Below are 7,400 nucleotides of genomic sequence, written 5' to 3'. Positions count from 1 at the left end.
GGGCTGCGTACTGAGCCCACTGCTCTTCACCCTGATGACCCACGACTGCCGTGCACAGGTTCAGTACAAACCACATCATTCAGTATGCGGACGACACGACAATGTGACTATCTGACGGGACAGCATTTACTATGACAAGAACAGAAACCTTGAGCTTCATGGAGAAACATTACTGGGTCAGTTTTAAATGTAATACCCAGTTATCACTGACAGGAACTGTGTTGTCCTGTTCAAACAAATTACAGTGCCTATGTTTGTAGTTGCCCATTTAGTTCAGTTTGTTTAGGCTGGGGTGAAACCTGTCAATCAAACTCTGGTGCAGACTAAACAACCGGACCAAGACTGCCTGAGAAGGTTGGTCATGGTCGGTTTCCAAGGGCAGTCTGGTGCGGTGGTGGGGGGAAAGCAAATCTGGCCAACCGCAGGATTTTTGATAGTTCGTATGTGATTTTAGCATGAATTTCAAAGCTAAACCACATTTACATCCGTCTGCAGATTGTGAAGGGTTCAGGAAGCGCTCTGTAAGAAGCATGTATGAATAATCATGTTACTTACAGTATGTTCCATGAAGACATCATAATACGATCCACAGGAATAAGAGTCTGGGATACAGACAATATGCAGATGCATCCTCCAGTCATTAGTAAGTAAGATATACAAAATATAAAATATTCTAATAATAAACAATGCCAGCTGTCAAAAACACCCAGAGAGAGAGACAGGCCAATGAACGTCAGTCAGGAGTTTCAGTTAAATAAATGCCAGCAGTACATGAGAATCAAAGATTCAAAATCCTTTATTAATCCCACAATGTGGAAGTTCCCATGAAACGTTGTCCATATAGACTAATCAGCGAGAAACATCCGTTGGGGACCCTAAACATTTATTTTCAAGTCTGTTGTACAGAGAGAAAGACAGACTGACATCTGTAGGGTCTACACAGAAAGGTAAAGTACCTCATGGTTGTCTCTCCAGTGAGACAATTGCGTTGGTGTCTTTGTGTAAATCACAAAACACACACTTTCTGTGATTTCTCCAGACAATAAGCGACTCACTTATTCACACATGGGCTCAATCGAACTTTACACAGTTTCTACTCAGGTAAAGTAAAGACCGTTAATTATCCTGTCCAGTTTATTGGGAAATTTCTCCACATGCAGTCTAATAAATAAATTCAGGTTTAGAGTGCATCTGTGACAGGGACTTAAGACCTACACATAAAATATTGCAAAAAGTTGAATTTAGGAATACAATGTAGGTTTATATATGATTGTACTGTGGTACAGCAGTGCTACATTGAATTAACTGTAATGTAGACAGGTTGTGCAGTAAATCTAGAACAGGTTAGAACAGGATGTGACAGTGTGATAGATACACCTCTTCACAGGGCCATGGATGGATGTCTACAGTGCTACACTGAGTCATTATATTGCATATAAAGCATTCAACATATCAAACATTCACACTGAGGGCCAAGAGGGTCTCGGAGGAACCAGAGCAGTCTCAGACCATTTAACAGCAGGAACTCGGAGCTCTTGGAAAGCTCTCACCCTCATGGACAAGACAAACCAAAAGACAGACACACTGGGGACACATCTGAGGTTCGAGCCTCTCCAGTCATTTCACCAATATTTTTCTTAGCCTTGGAATTTCATGCAGAAAGAAAACGGATGTATTTACAGACTAAAAACAGCAAATAGGACTAAGAGAGAGACATCCAACCTTCCCACAAAGGTGTCCTGCTAGTGATAAATGACTCCCAGGCTAGCATGGTCATTTTATTTATCTAAACTTTGAAATTGGGAAAGTATGTATTCTCAGTGTCACAGTAATTACACTTTCTGTTTCTATGATTTCAGACGTTATCCTTATCTAAATTAATTTGGCATTCATTGTTAAATTTTAGTCAATACAATGTGGTATTGGAGAGCAGTATGGCCTTGGATTAAATCTTATCTCACTGTACATGAGTGTTGGGAGTAAATGTAATTACACCACATTTGGCAGTTAAAAGAAACAGAAGTATTTTTTTTTTTGAATTATTGAAATTGAAATGGGCTCGATTCCTCGTTACTTTTGTCTTGATCACAGCGTACAAACGCAGCCGTTCCCCGGGATGTTTTAGCGGGTTTTGACCCAATGTCAGTCGGTAGCCTCCCATGGCTCAGCACCGCTCGGATCCACACCACCTAGGTAAGGACGAGAGACCCCAACACCACAGAAAGAGAGCGAGAGAGAGAGAGAGAGAGAGAGAGAGAGAGAGATCTGATCTAATCTAATATAAACCCAAGAAACTTGGTCTCATAAAATATGATTATTTATCAATGACTACAGCAAAGCTAGGTTATTATGTAGGCTACATACATATGCGTGCCTTCTTCCAATAAAGTACAGTCCAGACAATACAAGTGCAGCCCACAGGTAGAAACGCTAGTCTTTGGAGAGAGGTCGATCACGTGTGTTGTGTGTGCTGATTGCATATCTTCTATCTGTCTGTCAACGCCATTCCATCACAGTACGTGTGTTTGTGTGCTTCCCTTTTATGTCTGTCCTAGATTCCATTTAGTCTGGACCAATGGAAGCACATCTCCAGAATAAAGCCTGACATCAGGCTTTGGCCCTAACCTGTGTTCTGTGTTCCAACTGCGTCAACACATTCTCAATCCCACCTTGGTCCTTTGGTCAGGGGCCTTTGCACAGTAATCCCATCCGCTGCGATATTTGGCGCTCTAGACACCCCTTGACGCCACATTTTGATACTCTAGGTCGGGCCCCTTGATGCCACTTTGACGCTCTGGGTCAGGACCCCTTGGCGTAACATTTGATGCTCTGGGTCTCATTTTTAACATGCAGGAGAAAAATTAGCGAGTGTAAGGGGAAAATTTTGGGTGGGGTTAAAAATGGACGTTTACCGGCACGCGGGACAGGTTTCTGAGATGACCTTATGTAATGGACTGAACAATGGCATCAAACAGAGCCATAATATCATTCAGTTCAAAAATAGCTCCAAAGGTCCCATGGCATGAAAATTTCACTTTATTTGGTTTTTTAACATTAATATGAGCCCCTCCCAACCTGCCTATGGCCCCCCCAGTGGCTAGAAACGGTGATAGGTGCAAACCGAGACCTGGGTATCCTGCTCTGCCTTTGAGAAAATGAAAGCTCAGATGGGCTTCATGTTCAGAATCTGGCTTAAGTACTGCCATTTGATTGGACTTACATTCTCTCTGCTTTTACCCTGAAGGTTTCTGCTACTAATACATCCAACTTGTTGGCTTATTTTCTACTTGCATGCCCAGCTTCCAGTCACTGCTAAAATTTCACTAAGTATGACGTTTTCTGCCAAGTTTAGTCTAGTTTGCTGCTAGAAACTCCGTTTTATTTTCATAATTTCTGTTTCATGTTAAGGCCTCCCAAGTTGGATACCACAATCACCTTTGAGCTTAATATGTCTGTAAGAATTCTACATAACACACTGAAATGTAGTTCTACCCTGTCTGCCTGATTCAGTCTCTTTCCTGTAATTGAGTGCAGAAGACGGGTGTTCTCATGCCAACCAGTGCCAAAGTCAAAGGTCATTGTGTTCCAGACCGTACAGGTCTTTTTTGGGACATTGGCATGCCTTAAGTGCTTTAATGTTGAACTTGTACAAAAGAAAAGCCACTGATGATTACTCAGGAAGCAGAGAAGACTTGAACTTGAACAGAATTCAGAAGAGAATTAGCAAAGTAGGAACACAGGACTATAGAGTCATTAGAGAGTGCATTAAGGGCTAATGCCTTCCCCATGTGCTTAAAACTGATCCATGGAAAACAAAGGGGAGGTTACCTTGAAAATAACGCAGTGAGCTTTCATCGCCACAAACTGTTTGCCCATGTGAACAGATTTATTGGTCATCCGTATCTGCGGTTTCGCACCCATTAACAAGTCTACAGAAATACTGTATATGTTTATATCATTAACTGAGAGTCTGGACCAAAGCTTGCAATACCCTACAAAATTAATAAGGGTTTATTGATAAGGGATAAATGTATGGAAAGCATGTGGAGTCGACTGCTAGTGCTACCTGTAAAGAGAGGCTGACGGGTGATGATGATCCAGATGAAGCACATCCCAGAGGAATATTTAACTGGGCCTGCAACAGTGTGTGGGTGGCCTAAAGCCTTTGCACATATATTCTTAGTGCATAAAATTATAAGCATATAAAATTAATATTTTATATATATTTTATTAATCATATTTTAATGTTAAAGATGTGACTACCTTACCTATAGGCCAGTAAGCCTAAAAGTTGTTTTCACAAATAGGCTGATTGATATTACGATTTCATAATAATTAAGTTTTTTGATTCATGATAGACATTTTTGTTTTTGGAAAAATATATTAACAATAATTTAGTGGCCCCCTTACAGTAAGGTAAACGTTTTTTGTTTTCTGCTATTTTGAAAGTGTAAATGATGGAAATAAAATCCAATTTTTTTGTGACATATTGTACAAATGTCTTATCTGTCATTTGATGCCTTTTTGAGATTTTTCCGTCTTTTCTTGGCTTCTTTGTGCACATTAATACAAATTTTTACCTGGGGTGCCCAAACTTTCGAGCACCACTGTATTTTTTTTAAATGGCAAAGACTTACAGAGAAAGGTAACGGTAGAAAGGTAAAAACATTGAAAAAGACGACAAACACGTCAAAAGAAATTGTCTAAAAAAAGCAACGAAACAATGGAAAGGAACAAAAACTTTGGAAAAAGACCAGTTTCGATTATTGGGGGGATGCAAACCCCCACCAGCCCCTTGGAAATTACAAGCATGCTTTAAGAACATTTAAATATTCACTGCGTGTGTGTGTGTGTCTGTGTGTGTGTGTGTGTGTGTTAGTTACTGCACTGTGAGGAGATTTCTTGCTGTCTATAATTCCAGTGGTGCACGACGTATTGAAATAGTTTACCTCAGTAAAAGTAAATGTACCACAGTATGATAGTATCCCAATACAAATCAAAGTTCTGCATTACAGTTATTTTCCAAAGTGGAAGTACAGATGAAAATATATCAAACATGGCCTAAAAGTACTCAATTATACTCATCTATCATATGTTGGAACACTATAACCGATTATGCATTAATAGAGACAAAGAGTCTCATGTAGCCCTCCTGACTTTAGATTTTCAGGATGTCAGGATGACAGATGATAGGCAGAAAGAAGAAGAGAGCAGCATTTACTCACAATTGTCAAGCATAAATATATGTTTTTAGTTTGAAAGGAAATTCTATATCTTAACAGCTGGATGGTGGATAGTGGACTTAAATAGAAACGGAAGTGAAAGCTCTTATGATATCTGCAGCAGGATATCCCAATTATCAACACAAACACTGAGGAAATCCAGTGTTTGTGCACCTCTTTTGTAAGACCAAGGATTTGATTGTCCTTCAGTGCGTCACACACGGTTTTTCTTTACTGGCACTAAGTTGTCCACCTCAGTCTTCTACTGATATTGTGAGAATTTGGAGACATGAGGCTTTTTCTGATCACAAAAGGCAGCAGCTGCTCCTCTGTGTGAGGACGATCAGATGATCATTTGACATGGTCAGCTCAAGGACACTAGGACAGGCGCTCCTCTGAGGCTGCATGCTTCTCTGCTGCTCTTTCTCATCCGTACACTGAGTAGGATCCCAGTGGCCGAACTGCGCTGAAAGGGCTTATTTCATTATTTTTAGTTCCAAAAGTTCATAAATGCCCCTTGTCTTTTACATTGGAGTTCTACTATTTCATTTTATTGAATTTAGTTCTGTACCTGGTAAGGGCCTGTTGATCAACGGAAACCATTAAAGTAGTTTTTATGTATTACTGTATTTTATATATTACTTATCTTTTTAATCTTTACTTGTATATAGTTATTATCCTTTAAATTATACCTGTTCCATGTGTCCTTATTGCACCGTGGGTCAGACAGAAACTTATTTTTAAATGCTCTTGGTGTCTGGCACATGATGTTGCAGAATTTACAATAAAGTTGACTTGAGTCAGAGATAAATGATGCATGTAAAGGATCTTATATCTGGAAGTGTTTTTAATTTTTTTTTGTAGAAAGAGTTTAAAGTCTGATAACGCGGCAACCAGCTAGGAGATAATTTGTGACCGTAAATCATTTGAAAAGTCAAAGGTATAAGACTGTGTATGAAAAGGATCTTAGAGTTCAGTGCTAGCGGCTCACTAGCTGTTCCCTGGTTGGCGGGTGCAGTAATCGTTTCCATGGTAACAGTGAACTCCACAAGTCAGATACGTCGCTGTTACGGTTAGCATTGCAGGTAGGGTAGTACTTCTCCATGACATCTTGAGTAAAACGTGTTTTTCTTCAAATTAGCAGGAACCTTTGTTTCACAACCTCTCAGCTCGGGGTCGGTCTATCTTGGATGGTCATTATGACTTATCATCATAATTCGTATGAAGGAAATAAATGGGATTTTCCCTTCCCTGTTGCAATTTTTATTCACCTTTGTTTTTTCTTCCAAATAAGAAGGTCTGTTTAAGTGGGTCTGTTTGCTGACTCATTAAAGTCTGCAAGGGTTACTGATGGAAGCTCAAATCCAAAATTTAGCTTTAAATACAATGGAACGTTATGTTGTGCATGCTGTGTTCTGTTGATGTTTGATTGCATGCATTGTATTAAATACTGTAGTTTTGCATCAAATCAGCTCATGACCAAACACATAATCACCATGGTGGCCCACTGAATGCTACTGCACTCCACTGGATGATGGAAATGTTATTTAACATTGTATACTTTGGCTCAGTTCACCAGTGTCCGCTGTGTTTTTTGGAGATCCACAGACAGATGTGGCTGGTAACATCATTTACTGGCTCATCAGGAGGTGGCCATCAAATGTCACCCGTCTTCTGCCATGTCAAACAACCCAGTGGCAGCTGATCAAGCTCGGCTCACACTGATGTGAATTTATATGACCTTCCTAGAGCCGTGAGAGGGGAAGTAATGGCTCCCCGAGTACCTGTCCCACCAGAGGACATGGGCTGTTTCCCAGGACTTCCTAACTGCTGGGGGGAGAAGTGTTCTCACCATAGCAAAGTTGGCATAACTATTCAATTTACAAGGCCACTGAAAGACAGTGGGGAAAAACCCAATAACGAGCTCTTTGTATTGTAGAAAATTCATCATTTGATTTGGATTTCATTTGGCTCCTAACTTTACCTTGTAAAAGAGCCACATTGGTCAGAGATGCACTTAAGTTGTCGCTCATGTAGACATATGAATCAACCGGCCTCCGCCAAAATTACCACCCACAAACTCCTGCAACGGTCATTAATAAGACGACCAGCACCTGAGTCAACAGAGCGAGTGCTCAGCTGTAATGAGAGGCTCTCAGAGCGTCTGCTACACTCCGG

The sequence above is a fragment of the Etheostoma spectabile genome, chromosome 17 (genome assembly GCF_008692095.1).
Source record: "Etheostoma spectabile isolate EspeVRDwgs_2016 chromosome 17, UIUC_Espe_1.0, whole genome shotgun sequence".
NCBI classification, from domain to species: domain Eukaryota; kingdom Metazoa; phylum Chordata; class Actinopteri; order Perciformes; family Percidae; genus Etheostoma; species Etheostoma spectabile.
The sequence above is the reverse complement of the archived record's forward strand: the minus strand, read 5'-3'. Positions refer to the sequence as shown.